General features: G+C 36.4%; 1 protein-coding gene and 1 long non-coding RNA gene across 6 annotated transcripts in view; one reads left to right on the top strand and one right to left on the bottom strand.

Moving 5' to 3' along the window:
- FGF14 (fibroblast growth factor 14) overlaps positions 1-15452 on the bottom strand; it is a 415734-nt gene that overhangs the window by 199775 nt on the left and 200507 nt on the right. The window lies entirely within an intron of this gene.
- On the top strand, positions 1778-4529 carry LOC310897752. Its single transcript, XR_014582551.1, has 2 exons — positions 1778-2818; positions 3410-4529. It is a non-coding gene; the product is annotated as an uncharacterized lncRNA (long non-coding RNA).

The following is a 15452-nucleotide window of genomic DNA, read 5'->3' as shown; positions in this document are numbered from 1 at the left end:
AGCTTTCTATAAATTCAGAAGTGACACAGAGAAGGTAAAAAGGGAGCAAGAATACAACAATTGTGATATCAAATGAGTTTAGAAGAGGACAGGTATGAAAGAAACAAAATCCGTGGTCAACCTCTTAGTCACTGGATACTGTAGATGAATCAAAGTTTAGGTAAATTGCAAAACTGCTTAGAATATTTCTTAGTCAAACATCCTCTGAGTCATATTAAATGGAAACATTCTGTCTTTGGCTCTGGAAGCCACTGAACTGCCTGACACTGGAAAATGAGTTTCTGGAAAAAAATCTCTATCCCCCCTCCTCCCCCCCCCCCCCCCTTTTCTTATTCTTCCCCAAACAACTCTTTGCTGTATTCCACCTGAGTGATAGCGTACAGAGCTAGGTAGACCTTTGGACAGATTATATGCCAATATATTTCAAAGTCCATAACAAACCTATTGACAAGGGGTATTTGCTTTAAGATAGCTAAAGTCAGTACTTCTTTTAACTATACGGACAAAGGCAGCTCAAAAGAAATAAACAAATAGAACTAAGCTTGTGATAAAGCTCACAGACTCAACTACTAAAACATGAGATGTGCCATGCACATATCCTATTTTCCAGCACATTCAACCAAAAACTCAACCACTGCAAACAATGGAAGGATCTAAACAGCCTTAAATGAGCTTGGAAGGAAGGTCTGCATATGGAGTGCCCTGAAGGGCTCCCCAGACAGTCAGCTACAGATGTTTCCCTCCTCTCAGAAGACAGCACAGTAAAGGAAACAAACCATCAAACAAAAACAGGTTGACAAAAACTGATCAAAATACTGTACAAAGCCATGTTTGAATATGTTACTTTTAATGAGCAGGTTTGATTCCAGTTTGGTATACACTTAAATCTTTTACTGCATCTTGGTAGAAATTTAGATGATTAACATAGCTTGATATTAATACCCAAAGCACTAAATATGCTGCACAACAATTTGGTTTAAAGAGACGTACAAGTTCCAGAAGGTAGGGGTGTAAACTGTGGAACACATCCTAAAATAAAATAAACAGCAGAGGGGTGAAACAAATGCCTTCTAATAAAAGCAACTTATTTTTAAAATAATTCAGTTTTTGATTCTTTTACACATGTATTTCTTGTATCTCATTTGGTAGAGGAAATACAATGATCTTATCAGTCACTTGCATTTCTGGGCTCAGTTTCCCTATGGACTTGATTTTAGAGGTCTTTTCCAACCTAAATCATTCTGTGATTCTATGATGCTATGATCAAGCTCATTAGAAAACACATGAATACCAAAATCTCATTTATTTTCAAGTATATCCTGACATTAAGTACAGAGTTATTACTTCCTTAAAAATGTATATTGCATTATTACGAGAAAACTTAGAGCTGGAAGGGAAAAAAAAACTTATCATAAACAAATACTACTTCTCTTCATCAAAAGTTAGTTTGCAGTGGAGACCTTACTTCTTACATTTAGATGTTTATCTTCATGACTTACAAATATATGCTCTCAGCTTTTTAAATAAACAGTATGGCCAGTCTGTATAACCTTACGGAGTTCTTTCACCAGGAAAAGAGAGAAACACAAGAAAAAAGCCATATTGAAACAAGCAATATATCCCCCCCCCCCCCCCCCCAAGAATTTGTCATCAGGCACTATTTAAATTTAAATTTTATATTGCAGCTGTTCCTGCGAACTTGCTAGAAGCTGCCATTAGTTGTAACCACAGGCTGTTGTAACATGGTAAGGTTTCGTGAGAAACCTCTGCAGCTTGCACAAGTCATTCAGCAGGGACATTTCAGTGTCCCTTAAAGGAAGTTTCACATGAAGCTTGGCAGCCAGGATGACAGGGCATGCTAATATGTCACTGGAGGCAGAGAAGGCCCTGAATGTCACATGCAGCAGATACTCATGCAAAGTTCTTACCGATGTATGGAAGTAATCATAGCTTTCATACTGCACTGTTTTTCCAATATGTCATTCCTATGTCTATGGCTACTACTACTCTAAGACCAATTCTAGCATTTCTGAGCAAGACCTGGTGCCTCTTAACCTTCAAGTGAAACCCTGGAAATGAACCTTCAGGTGAAACCGTGGAAATGACTCTCATGCTGCAGTGCCCCACATATGAAATGTACCTAACTGGGTGATCAAGCAAGATTCAGTGCTGTTGCTTTTTCTCTTTGGGATGAGTGGTGACCAGCAGTGAATAAGACCATTTCCATAAAGTAAGAGTGCTTAATGTTAGCTCATGACAATAGGAAATACTTAAAGAGGTCTACATGTATGTCTTGTGACTGGATACCAACAGTGCAATTGGACACATGACTGTAATAGGCACAGATTTATTCAGGCCATTTCTAATCAGGGTCATTCTGACACCCGTAGCAGTGATGTGGAAGAAATGGATTTTGGTGCTGAACAGATTCTATCAATAACAGTTAAAAAAAAAAAAAAAGAAAAACCACAAAACAGAACAAACAAACAACAACAAAAATGACAACCAACAAAAAGAAAAAAAAAAAGCCCTGTTTCTATCAAAGACCCAAAGGACCCAAAGGACAAAATGAGAAAACCACTGCAAAAATATCAGTTTTTCCCTTGTTCAATATAAGCCATAGCATTACCAGTCTTATCAAACCATTGCATTCCCACTAATGACTCAGGGATTTGAAATGAGAAAACAAGCCCAATCTGTTTCTAATTTATTAACAAGGAAACAAACTCTCCCCTCATTCTCCTCTCAAAGAATAAAAGCTGCTATGTTTTGTTTAATTGTGCTTCAGCTTTGGAATCAAAATAGCCAACTGCTACAGGTACTGGAAAAATTAGTTGATTTATTGCAAAACTTATGTAAAGCAACACATAAAGGGAAATCAAATGCTGCTAATTGTTCTCTAAAGCGCTTTCCTATGGGCAGCAGAAGAGAAATAGAAATAGCCACCTAAGACAATGCATAAATATTTTATTAATTTATACAGATTCTACCAGATTTTTTCTTTTTTAATGAAAACTACTGAGAAAAAGTGTCTTCATTTTTATTCCCCTATTCCCATTCCCCATCAAGACCATATTGATCATATGGCAAACTCCAATAATTGCAAACAAATTGTATTTAAATTCATAATTTTCAAAAACTTTTGCCGCCATAATTTTTAACATCCCCCCCCAAGATATTTATACTCCCTGACATAGATTTTACTGATTGTTACAAATTTTGAATATTTCAGAATATTTAAACTTCCTCATACCCTGCTCCAAATCTCTGTTCTGAACAGAATGAGCAGAACATTATAGTTTAAAAACATTAACCTCAACATCTACTCAGCCCTGGTGCTAGTGATACTGTGCTTTCAGTTTGCTTCTCTGGGGAATCTAATGTTAAATTCATCTTTTTTGCTTTTTAGCCCAGCAAGACCATGGAAGCAAGAGAACAAGATTAGACTATGCACTGTCTCTGAATACAATTTAAAATGCTGAATGAAAACCCAAACTAGCCTCAATAAAAATGCTGTGTACAGCTCTGGAGCTCGTCCTGCTTCAGCCTCTTCATTTCTGGACCTTTGCGGAACTGCATGGAAAACAAACTCCTGTGATACAGTGTCACAGCTTTCCACAGTCCCTGATGGAAGTACAGTACAACAGCATCATTATCGAGACAAAAATGAAACAGGAAGAGAAAAAAACAACTTGAGCTTCTGCCCCATCCTGCCAGGCAAGACTTTGCCCTGTGAAGAAGCTTAGTCTTGCAGAAGCTCATTCTTGTGAAGGTTGCTTTGTGCTGTGGTCTGTGAGCAGGTTTGGTCCTGAATAGTCTCATCAGAGAAACTGGCAAATATCTGCAGAAGCCAGAGAAATCTACATACTATGTGTCTTTTTACTGATTCCTCCAAGATTATGTTCTGCCAATGCATTTTCTTCTGCTGTTGTCCAGGCACACTCAAAACACCTATTAGCCCTTCACCCTCACCAGTAATATATTAAAAAGCTTTATCAGCTCTCTAAGAGCTGATCAACCCTCTAAGACCCATCTATCCGTTATCTTAAATTATCATTATATCCTATGTATTTAAAAAATTGTTGGATATAATAGGCAATATTCTTTTGCAGTGCAGGGATACAAGCAAAGTGGGGACAGGAGAGGACACTATCCTTTCCTGTAGGGTTGGGACAATGAGCTACCAGAAGTCATTCTCTCTCCAGCTCATTGAGCTCTATGTGCTGCAGTGCCAACCATGCCAAATCACTGAACTTGTTTGCTCATCCCTGACAGCCATCACCTTCTGGGAGAAAGCTAAACATAGCAAGAGTTTAGCATCCTTAATCCACACATGTTACAGCCCAGCATAAAGTAGGTGAGGAATTTTTGGATACTTGCTGCTGGAAGACAGACAAGACAAGCTACTACAGAAAAAGATGTCCAATCCTCATTTCCAATTATAATTTAACAGCACCTCAAAAAATAGGCAACAAATGCAGAAAAAAAAAAAAAGCGCACTTAAATTTATGTAAATCACCTGCATGCATTTGGTACATTATTAACTCTTGAGTGGAGTAGAAAGAGGGAAAAAAAAAAAAAAAGCTAAAAAGATGTATTGAGACATTTCCAGGAGAGAAGCAAGAGACTGAGACAAAAAGATCCCCACTCTTAATAGAAAACCTGAATTTGTTTAGTATCATACTGTGACAATAAACATGGCTTAGAAGCTGTGATACAGACGTGGCTTCTTTGGTCCATTCCAGCTATGGGTGCATAGAAGCTCTGGAAGAAATGCAGCACCGTGGAGGAGGGTGAACTGGAGATCACTCTGGAGAGCACCACGCTCAATTCTGTCCATATCACCAAGGTGGTCCTTTTTATATATATATTCTCATAGCTCATTTTCAGGTTCAGCCATGGGAGACAGCATCCTACTACCAGGGACATGAAAAAGAGGTAATTCTAAGTTACAGTAAGAACCCTTCAAAACAGATGGAAAAAGGTGATGCTTCTAGAGCACCCTCCCCTCCCTGGAGGATAGATATATTTCTTTCACTGTTGTTTTAAGTTTTGAACTGTTCTTTCTAATTACTAACATTTGTTTCTTGTTTCAAAGTGATTATGCCTACAGAATTTTGTTTCTAAGTTTTGCCATGAATAACCCCCCCCCCCCCAAAAAAAAAAAAACAATAAAATAAAAAAAAATCTGCTGATCTCATATAGTGGGGATAGGGAAGTAGCAGATAGTTTCCCCTTAATGCAAGAGAAGAAGCCAGGGCAAGGGGCAGGACAAAGAAAAGCAGTCCAGCAAGTCTTGGTATACTACTTTAGGAATGAATAAATGTGCACAAATAAATTTGTGAAAATGTTATTCCAAAGAGATCCAGGCACTGAGAGGAAAAACAAAAGTATCTCATAAAAGTATTGGCAGCTTTATAAGTGATGAACAATCCTTTTTTTGTTTTTTTGTGATTTTTTTTGTGATGTGATTTAAAGAGTTCTTATTACTTTACAAGAAATCCAGGGAACAATGTTCCTGTCTCCAAGAACATAATTATTAAACTGAAACACATACCCAGTTTCTGAGGCATCAGAGAGCAGTCTCCCTCTCTCAAAAACCTGGTTTAAATCCAAGAGGCTATATGGTCTTTTATTGTACAAGCTTTTGTAAAACTCAGAAGCAGACAGGAGCTACAATAAAACAGTTGTCTCTGAACATAGGTAGTAAGGAGGTAATTGGGGTTATAGGCCAGAGTCCTCTAGATGCATCTGAATTTATTTTAACTTCACCCAAGCAAACAGTCCTACTGAGATCTGAACTGTATGAGAAAGCCTCAAATACCAATGCCTTCATACTTGGAGATTGGTAGCAGGAGATGCGGTACGGCAGAAAGGTGTTTAAAACACATTTACATAAATAAAATTCAAGAATAGCAGCCCTGCTTCTAGCAGCATTCATTACAGTCTTCTGAAAATGAGTCTGTTACCACAGTAACCAAGCTAATATTGGCTTTCCAGCTTGCAGACATTAAATCTCTTAAATGCAGGTGCAAAGGATGAATTCACAGTTTTGGAACAGGTGAATTTTCTCTGCCAAAAATGTCTGCATTTGGAAGAAAGAAAATGCTATAATTATTTATTTATTTATTTATTTATTTTTATGGTAAAGCTGTAGCTAATCAGCAACCCAAAGAAAGCAGTGGAGGGGCTTGTGATGTTAGTAAAACTTGCACTGGATGGAACACAAGCTATAAGTACGCAGTTTCGCTGTTCTTTGCCCAGAAATATCAGACATGATTCAGAGAGTAGTTCTGCTGATGGTTAAGGTGAGCGAGAATTCATTTCGCTCTCTTTCAAATGTAGGAATGACAGGCAAAATATAGATTGGTTTTGGTCAAGTGAGCAGCTAAGGTTCTGAATACGAATAAGCAGTAGACCCGTTAAGGCACAGCATACTTCCCAGGGCTGTTTTCCAAAGGAGAAAAAAAAAAAAAAAAAAAAAAAAGCCTTGGAAATATCTATTGTTCTTCAAGAAAACTCTACTGTGCTAGCCTCTCCTACTAAGCCAGTAGTACAAGTTATATGTAGATGTATGTTGTAGATATCTAATTTTTCCCAACTTAGTGGCTAGTACCAAGTTACAGAAGAACACTCGTTGCTAACTCTCTTTAGAATTATTTTCATGGCATTCATTATTACAGCTTTTTATTTTCTTTTTTTTTTTCATTTATACTTATATCGACCATTTGCCTGTTAATTCCAGTCTAAAGAAACACTTATGAACTAGGAGTTTTACAATTGATACATTCTAAACAATATACATATTCCAAAGAAATTCTGTATTTTATGTTCAATATTTTATGTTCCAAAATGAAACTGTATTCTGGAATTAAATCGTTATTAGATAATATTTTTAAAATAGATAAATATATGCATGTTCATACAACACCTAAGCCTACTATCTGTTTCGCTTCTAGTATCATTTCTTGAAAAATCTTCACCAGTCTAAGAATATGAACATTTGGGGAAAAGAAGCCAAAAGCTGCTAGTCCTAGCTGCAGGAGCTGAGGATGCCACCAGGATGCCCTAATCTCTCAGAGGGGTTGTGCTCACTGTAAGGTTAATGAGTCACTTCTTTCTCTCACTCTCTGACTAAAGCATTTTTAAAAAGTGACACAGAGATGATCAGCCAGCTGGAAAAGCCACCCTTAGACTATGCAGCACACAGGTCAGATTGGCTTAGGAGAATTTTCTGCCTTTTTCAAGTGCACAATCTCACTCTAGCAGTTCCAAGTCCTGAGGTCCAAGTTTCAGAGTAACCAAAATAACCTTTCCCAATTCATCTGCTATTTGTTCAAAATGACTTCAGATAAGCTTTCTAAACACTAGAAAGAAATAACAAAAGAAACATAGTCTATTGCATGAGGACATAAATTATCATTCTTGCTTTTCTGTGGGCATATTCGGGGATTTTACTTAGTGATTCACCCAAATGTTTTTAATAAAGCTTCTTTCCTCTCTTAAGTTTGACTGTCAGAAATGACATTTCAGATTTAAGGGATCTCTCAGGCATATTAGATGAAAACAAAATTTGCAAAGAATAAATAGAAGTTTTTTATAACAGTTAGTGGATAATCTCGCTCAGTTTTAAAAAGAGTTGGCATCTTATCCAGTGTTTTGCTAGTGCTCATCTTCAGGATCACGATCTTTTAAGTAGCTATGTTGGTCCATAAGGAGTTTCTGAATTAACTCTAAAATATTTTCTGTATAAACACCATTTAGAATACTGAACATTTTAATAGCAGACATATAACTGAAGAAAATTCAGTTATATTCTGAAAATCTATTCTGAAAATATCTATTCTGAAATCTATTTTTTCCTTTCTCATGCTGTAGTAACACCTTGAAGACTAAGCATCATGACAGAGTAAAGTCACTGTCTTATGAATCGGCACAGATAAGAAAGACCTTTGCAAATACTGACAGCTGGGGTGAACAAGAATCTATACTAACAATTTATTACATATTTATTATATATACAATATATAATATATCTCTTTCATAAAAATATTCAAAGATGTTTGATGCATGGGAAAATGGAATGCATCATGCTAACATTCAGAGGAAAATGCAAAATAAAATTGTTTTTCTACATTGAAGTATGTTTTATTGATTTTTAGAAAAAAATACAGAGCAGCATACTATTAATTGAGCAGATTTCAGCCTGCTACTAAGTCATACATACCGTATTTCCTTTTAATTACATCATCTTCAATCTCTTATCACGAAATTTGTGAAGATTTTATTATCCTAGTCCACAAGCAGTGGTTCAGTGTGCGTGGAAGAACACCAGCATTCAAACACTCAATGTCACTTCCTAGCCCTCATGTTTGCTTCCATATAAATGAAGGACGTTCTCTGTGCTGCTTGTTCTTCATTCACAGACAAAGCCATTTGTGCCAATACACCAAGGATTTTAGGAGTGTTCTTTTGACCAAGTACATCCAAACTTCAGTTCTTGCAGTTTGTCATGAAAGGTAAATCTATGTAAATGATAGTTTGGCCAAGAGAAGAAAGCCTTGAGTAAATCTTTACTTCAGATATCTGTTTTACTTAATATCTGATAGGAAATCGTGACCGAAATGCACATATTTTAAACTGAAATTAAGCACTGATTTACATAAAAAGTCTAATAGCAATTATCGGTTAGATAATATCATTATTATCTAACATAATTTTGAAATGTTTTTCCTTTAAGTAAAAATATTCACTTCTTTTTCCTTTAGATTTTTAAATACAAATTGATATCAAATATAATCCAGTGGCTCCAGGCTTTCAAAAATGTTGATTAAACAAAAATCACTCAAAGTTTTCAAAACTCAAGTTTCTCTGCCCCAGGGCCCTCGATATTTAACTTTCTTATTAAGGGAAAAGTAGTTGAAATTATAATAATGATTTTAATAAATCTAGAAAATATCTGTAGTAGTTGTAAGAATGCCTATTAAATTAAAAATCTTCAGTTCACCAAACCTGTGCAGCACAGGACTGCTTAAAATCCAAACACCAACAAAACATGGGTGATCCTGACTCCTGTGCCTTACAGAAATTCAGGAATACAGTCACCAGGCAGAGTTGTCATCTTTGCACGACACAGCAACAGCAATGTTTTTTGTGACAAGTCCTATTTTTCATAAAATTATACTGACTGACTCAAGTCAACATTCATCCTCTAATATCTAACGAACTGAATCTCCTGTGGTGTCCTCAAGGACTGACAATGAGCTAACTGGGTTACAGTGCTCTAAATCAGCCTGTATTTACATTTAAAATAATCAAAGAATACTGAGCCATTACATTTTACAGCTCTTCTATTATTAGTATCATATTTACTAAAATTTGTCAGACTTAAAGCTTTTTGATCAATTCATCTGAATATCTTTAGTATAAGTTATCAAACCTGCAGATAGAAAAATGCTTATTTTGCAGCTTCTGCTGAAATAGGCAATGTGGTACTACTTCTCTGATACCCTCACAACTTTCTTCCTTAAAGAAATAAAACAATTCACTATTTCTGTCTTTCCTCCATCATGCTTGATAACTTCATAATTTAAATTGATACCAGTGCAGAAATTCTGATATGGCAGAGCTTGACTGAACTACTTGCTATGCACATAATCTTTTCTGGAGTGTCTAACTCCTTCAGTCACTCACTCTTTCCTCCCTAAATTAATTTATTCTCATGATTTAACATTCTCTAAGAGTCTGGGTAATGTCACTCACCTCAGCTATCACTTGTACATAGAATATATTCCATTAAATTAACGGAATGTATACTAAAAACAGTGCATATAAACAAGCACTTAAGATTTCAGAACTTTGGCATTTTCCATGTACTTGAAGGAAAACAGAACAGCCTTTCAGCACTTTGGTGCAGTTATGATATTTTAAAAATCTAAACCTGAAATATGCTAGAAATTTTGACAGGTGTATGTTGGTTTTACACCTGCAAGAGAAATAAATAGTCTGAAGCAGACACTAATTTCTGACTCTCAATTTTATAGTTTGAGAAACAGTCACATAGTGTATCAACATAGCATAGAGAACTCAAGCTTGCAATTTTGCACAGTGTTGTGACAGCTAAGGGTTCCAACACTGTTTCAAATGAAGGTGATGTATTTTTGGTATGAATTAATAATAAAACATTAACCTTCAGGTAAGCAAACTGTTGTTTACCAACAATCCCCAAACATAGGCTTAGTTCATTATCCCATTTCCTTCATCTGCCTCCAAAAGCTCTGCCTGTTTTCAAGGCTTCCTGCAATATTCCTCCATCATTATCATTTCCTTTTTCTTCACCAGTCACACACTGTTATGGCATATAATGACATATAATCTGCATTCATTGCAAAAGCAACAACAGTTTCCTTATCACCTTCACATCGGGTTTAATTTCTGGTAAAATGGTAAGTCACAGATTCCTTTTTGTTATTGTAAAGCATGCTGCTGTGTTATGGAATTGTTTCCCTACTTTACAGAAAGCTTGAAAATCCTATTTGTTTTAAAAGAAACTCAATTCTTATTTTTTATTTTTTAAGTTATTGAACAATTCTACTTATCTACAGATAGGTTCTTAACGGGCAAGAATGTCTAGGTTTTTGTCAAAAGATTAAATAAATCCACAACATGAAAGAAGAGAATTAAAATACTAGAATAAACAAAATGAAAGGGGGAAAAAATAAAGTAAAAACATTCTAAGTTTTATTAAAGTAAGAATCTTCTTCCCTTCAAGGGTCTATCACTGAATTGATCTAAAAACAGACATGAGGGTAGCACCTCACTGTTCAAAGCTTGCATCACACTTCCCTAACCCTTTCCTTCCCATTGAAAAATGTGTGCCAGTCATCACTCATGCATAGTCAAACCTAGCTGAAGTTAGCAGTTCTCCAGTTTCACAGTGATGTAAATAATAATAATAATAATTAAAAAAAAAAAAAAAGTGAGACAGCCCACATACTGCTTCTCTGGATAGCCATAATCCCTTTCCGTAAGGTTGCTCTCACAGAGACCCATTTTAACTCAAAATGAACCTGAAACTTCAGTGCCTGGTCAAGTACCTCGGAAGGATTTTCAACATAAGATATGCAGAAACATATGGTTTACATTGGGAAAACTCTAGTACTTAAAATATTTACATTATTATTTTAATGCACAGATTATTTCCTTCCATTAAAATAAAAATAATAATAAAAAGTTTGAAAAAAAAAATTATCTCCATAGTAAGGCACAACAAATATTTAAATCCAGTTTCTCGGTGAGACCCCATAAATATTCTTATCAAAGATAAATATTGTAAAAAATATGCTACTGTAATTTTGAAACAGCACAAAATTCAGCACAATAATTTCCACTTCACTATGTAACTTTCAGTAGAGGAATTTATAAGTGGATTCCCTGTCACATCATATGAGACAAGTTTCTAATTTCCAAACATTTCCAATGAAAATATTCTTCAGATTGATAAGGATTAGGTAACAGAGATTTTTCAGTTCTTCAAGAAAGAAAAAAAAAGAAAAGATTCAATAACACTATATTCACTGTCTTGATCAGACACCATGACAGACAGAAATAAAAGCCCCTCTAGAACTGCGACATGGTAAAAGTTTATTTGTCCTCTGATCTGTTCACTGAATATATCTCCTTTCCTTGCTGAGACCCTGCAAGAAACCTTGGGAAAAAATTATTAATCTTTCTCTGAAAACATTATTTGCTGATCTAGCTATAGCACCAGGGCAAAGTTAAACAGTCGGTTAATTTAGATTTTTACAGTTCTGCTAAACTTAGTAAAACTGATGTAATCGAGTACATAAGCTGTCTCTAGAAATACACAGCTTCTTTTCAGAGAATGAAATCTTCTGATGGACACAGGCAGAGATGGATAGAAAAATAAAATTCCCCTCAAAGTTCTGAAAATTGTTTTCCTTCTTTAACATTTTAGTTTTGACATTTTGTGAAAGAGAAACAACAGCAACTTCTCCATCCAAAGGATGCTTTACCAGAACAGTCCCAACACAGATTTGTACACCAAGGTCTCACATTTCAAGGAAAGGAGCTAAGCTTTGATATACCACTTGTTCCAAGACAGATCTGTCTCATTTCAAAACAGAAATTAAGTCCTAGAAAGAACTGTTGAAAATTACATTTGGAGGCATGCTTGATTTTGATAAAATTTGATGTTTTCTTGCCAGAGGAAAGTGAAATATTGAAGAGCAAGAGCCAATTAGAAACAATTCCTGTCCTGAATACTTGATCTAACCACTAGTGCTGAGACAAATTTCTAAGCTTTACACAGTAAGGATGTAGCAAAACTTGTCTCCTTGTGAATAAAGCTGAAATCACATGATCAGCTGTGCTTAGGCAAACTAGCTTCTCTCTGTCTCCGAGCAGGGTAGCTGGGAATCTGTAAATTTTACTGAGGGAAAAAATAATAATAAAAAAAAGGCATTGGTGCCTACCCCCATTTTGCAGCAATATTACTTGGGATTACAATTCACCTCCCACTGAAGACTCCCAGTGTTAACATCAACCAGTAAACTTGTCTGAAGTACAGCTGACACACTAAACAAGCAAATCTTCATAAGAAGGTGTTTTCAAAAGCCAATGAGAATTATTCTGCTGCAGCTCTGCTGCATGTCTCAGAAGTCAGAAAATAAAAGCCTCCTCTGAGCAGGCTGTCAGTGATATTAACACTGGCGGCCATCAGTGGGAGGTGAACAACTGAATCCTATACTCAGAAAATGCTTTTGCACTTTTTTAGAGATCTGGGGGGAAAAAAATATCACATTTGCTGAGTTTGGAGTTTACTGTTGCTAACCAGTTTCAGTTTGCTGACTAATATCCTTAAAGTTTTCTGCCACAATCCCACAATAATAGAAGTGAAGAGGAAAGATAGCACAAGGTGGCACAATGGCACACACCATTGATGGTCGGAAACAGGGTGCCTAATTAACATGAAAGTCAGCATGCAAAGCATTGATTCCTATCATGCTGATTCCCCCATCAAGCTCCTCCTCTCTTTGCTGTGCCTGTGAATCAGAGCTGTCAGAACAGCTCCCGGGTCAGTGGCCGATGCCCATGGGAGCAGCAGTGACCAGCAAGGCTCAGTATGGAAAGTGTAAGGAGGAAGGCTTTATGCATCATCAAGCCATCCTTTTTAATGCATGCAGTCAAGCATGAGACTCCACTAGTTCCCCACTCACTGGGATGCAGGGTGTTTTTTGGCATGGTATCTTTGTCATATTTAGTGATACTTTTTTCCCCAGGGAGCCATAACTCATCTATGCAGTTGGACACATTACATACAGTCCTTCATTCTCCCTGAAGAGGGACAGTGCAAAAAAACCTGCAAGCCACCATATCGCATGAGGAAAAAATCCGGTTCTGAGATTCAGTCTCAGAATCTCCCCATGCTGCTTGGCATCTGCCATCAATACGATATTTTTCTTTGCAGCTCAGAACATATGTCTCTTTGTGCATGAGAGAAGATTGGGTGAAAAAAATGACATAATCTGTATCTTTGTTAACCCATTTTCAGGGAACCGAGGTCCCATGACATTAGAAAGATAACTAGTTTTTCCATGTGCTAAAGCAAGATAATCTCCTGTGTTTTGTTTCCGCTGGCATCTTGTTTAGTACTTATGCAAATAATATAATTTATTTGAGCCATTTGCAACATTAAACATGGAATTCAGCAGACAGCATGCATGACTGAATTGCACAACCATATGAGAATGAAATGGTTTCCAAAGATAGTTACATTAAGCTTACATTTGCAGAATAAATAATTCAATCCTCATGCTCCACATTTAAATATTTATACAAATACACTGCTTGTCACAATTAGTTTGATTAAACTGTTAAGAAAAAAGGAACTGTGCGAGAAATGAGGCTTCATCCAGGAGGAGAAGCTATTTATATTGCAGTTAATTATATGAAATTACAGAAGAAGCAGCAGGTCAGGATGCAGTTCTCCACATCCAGCCAAAGATCTGATCCCTAGGTCATTCAGGGAAGGTTTCTTACACCAAATTTTTGTGTTTATTGAGCAACAGAAGACCCCGAGCTTATTTTGCCTCGGTTTCTCCTTTTCCCCTTCTCCCAATAAGACTTGGAAAGTCTTATTTATAGACTGAAAATGAACAGTGGTTTACAAAATATTTTCTGCATCATTTTCTTTCACAACACGCTCAGTACAAATTATTTTATATCACAGCATGCTCACCATACCTCCTTGAAGCAGGAAGTGAAACATTAATTGCAAAACCTTTTCTCTTTAATCTCTGGGGCATTTCTCAGGAAACTACAAAAATCAAACAGAATCAGAGAAAAGGCTGGGTTTGTGGTCTCCTTTAAAGATCAGAACAGAGATTATTTCTGATCTCTGCGATGTCCAGTGCTAAAAAGTTTAGGGGGACAGGATGCCACTTGTCCTCTAGGAGCAACTGAAGCTCTGACCACGTGCAATTTTGGAATGCTGCTGTAACAAGACTCAGGAATGGGTGAATGGGTCACTTTTATTCTGTGTTTTTCAGTGACCACAGGAAAAAAGGATGACTCCATCCCTAACCAAGGACAAACTGAACAGCATTATGTAGCAGCTTTAACTAAAAACAAACAAACAAACAAACAAAACAAACAAACAAAAAACTAGTGGGTGGAAGGGATCCTGCAGGACAAACCAAACTGAAAAACAGCTTACCATTCAAGCTATAGCTAAGGGATCTGCTCTTGACATCAAAGGCCACTGAACATAGATTGTGTCCAGAGGACAAATCAAAAATCCCTCTTGTTTCTATCTAGTTATTTTAATACCATTTGTGGAATACACCTCTGAGAGCCAGATTAAGAATGCTGCAAAGATTTATAAATACCTGTTGTACCTTTCAGCGGTGGGTGGTGGTGCAAGAGCACAGAGATTATAAAGGAAAGCATGAAATACTGCCTTTAACTGACATAGACCTGCCAAAACCTGCCAAGGAGTTTTTTTCTATGATTCAATGACACCAAAGAGTGTAGTTGCTGTAACTTTGAGGCAAACTACATTCCTGAATGCATGTGAAATTTTGTTTGTTTTATTGTATAGACAGTTAACATATTTCCTTATATTCCACTTTCTCTTTCCTTCTCCTTCCAAAATAAAATTTTAAAAAGTTTCATATTTCCAAGCATGAACACACAATTACATTAAAATAAAAGCTAGACTAAGAAGAATACTGTCAATGAGGTGATGATTTAGTTTTCCAATACCAGCAATAAGCTCATGTAGTCTTGGGAAAACTCTTGCACCACCTAGAATTATATGTTTAGAAAGGAACTCTAGCGAGCCTGAACCCGGCCCCCTTTATTGGTGGCATCTGGGAGAAGGTTAAGCCTAATGGTATACACAAAGATGAATACATAACCAAGGACAGAAC

This window comes from Anser anser, assembly GCF_964211835.1.
Source record: "Anser anser genome assembly, chromosome: 1".
NCBI lineage: Eukaryota > Metazoa > Chordata > Aves > Anseriformes > Anatidae > Anser > Anser anser.
This window is presented reverse-complemented; position numbering and strand designations above follow the sequence as displayed.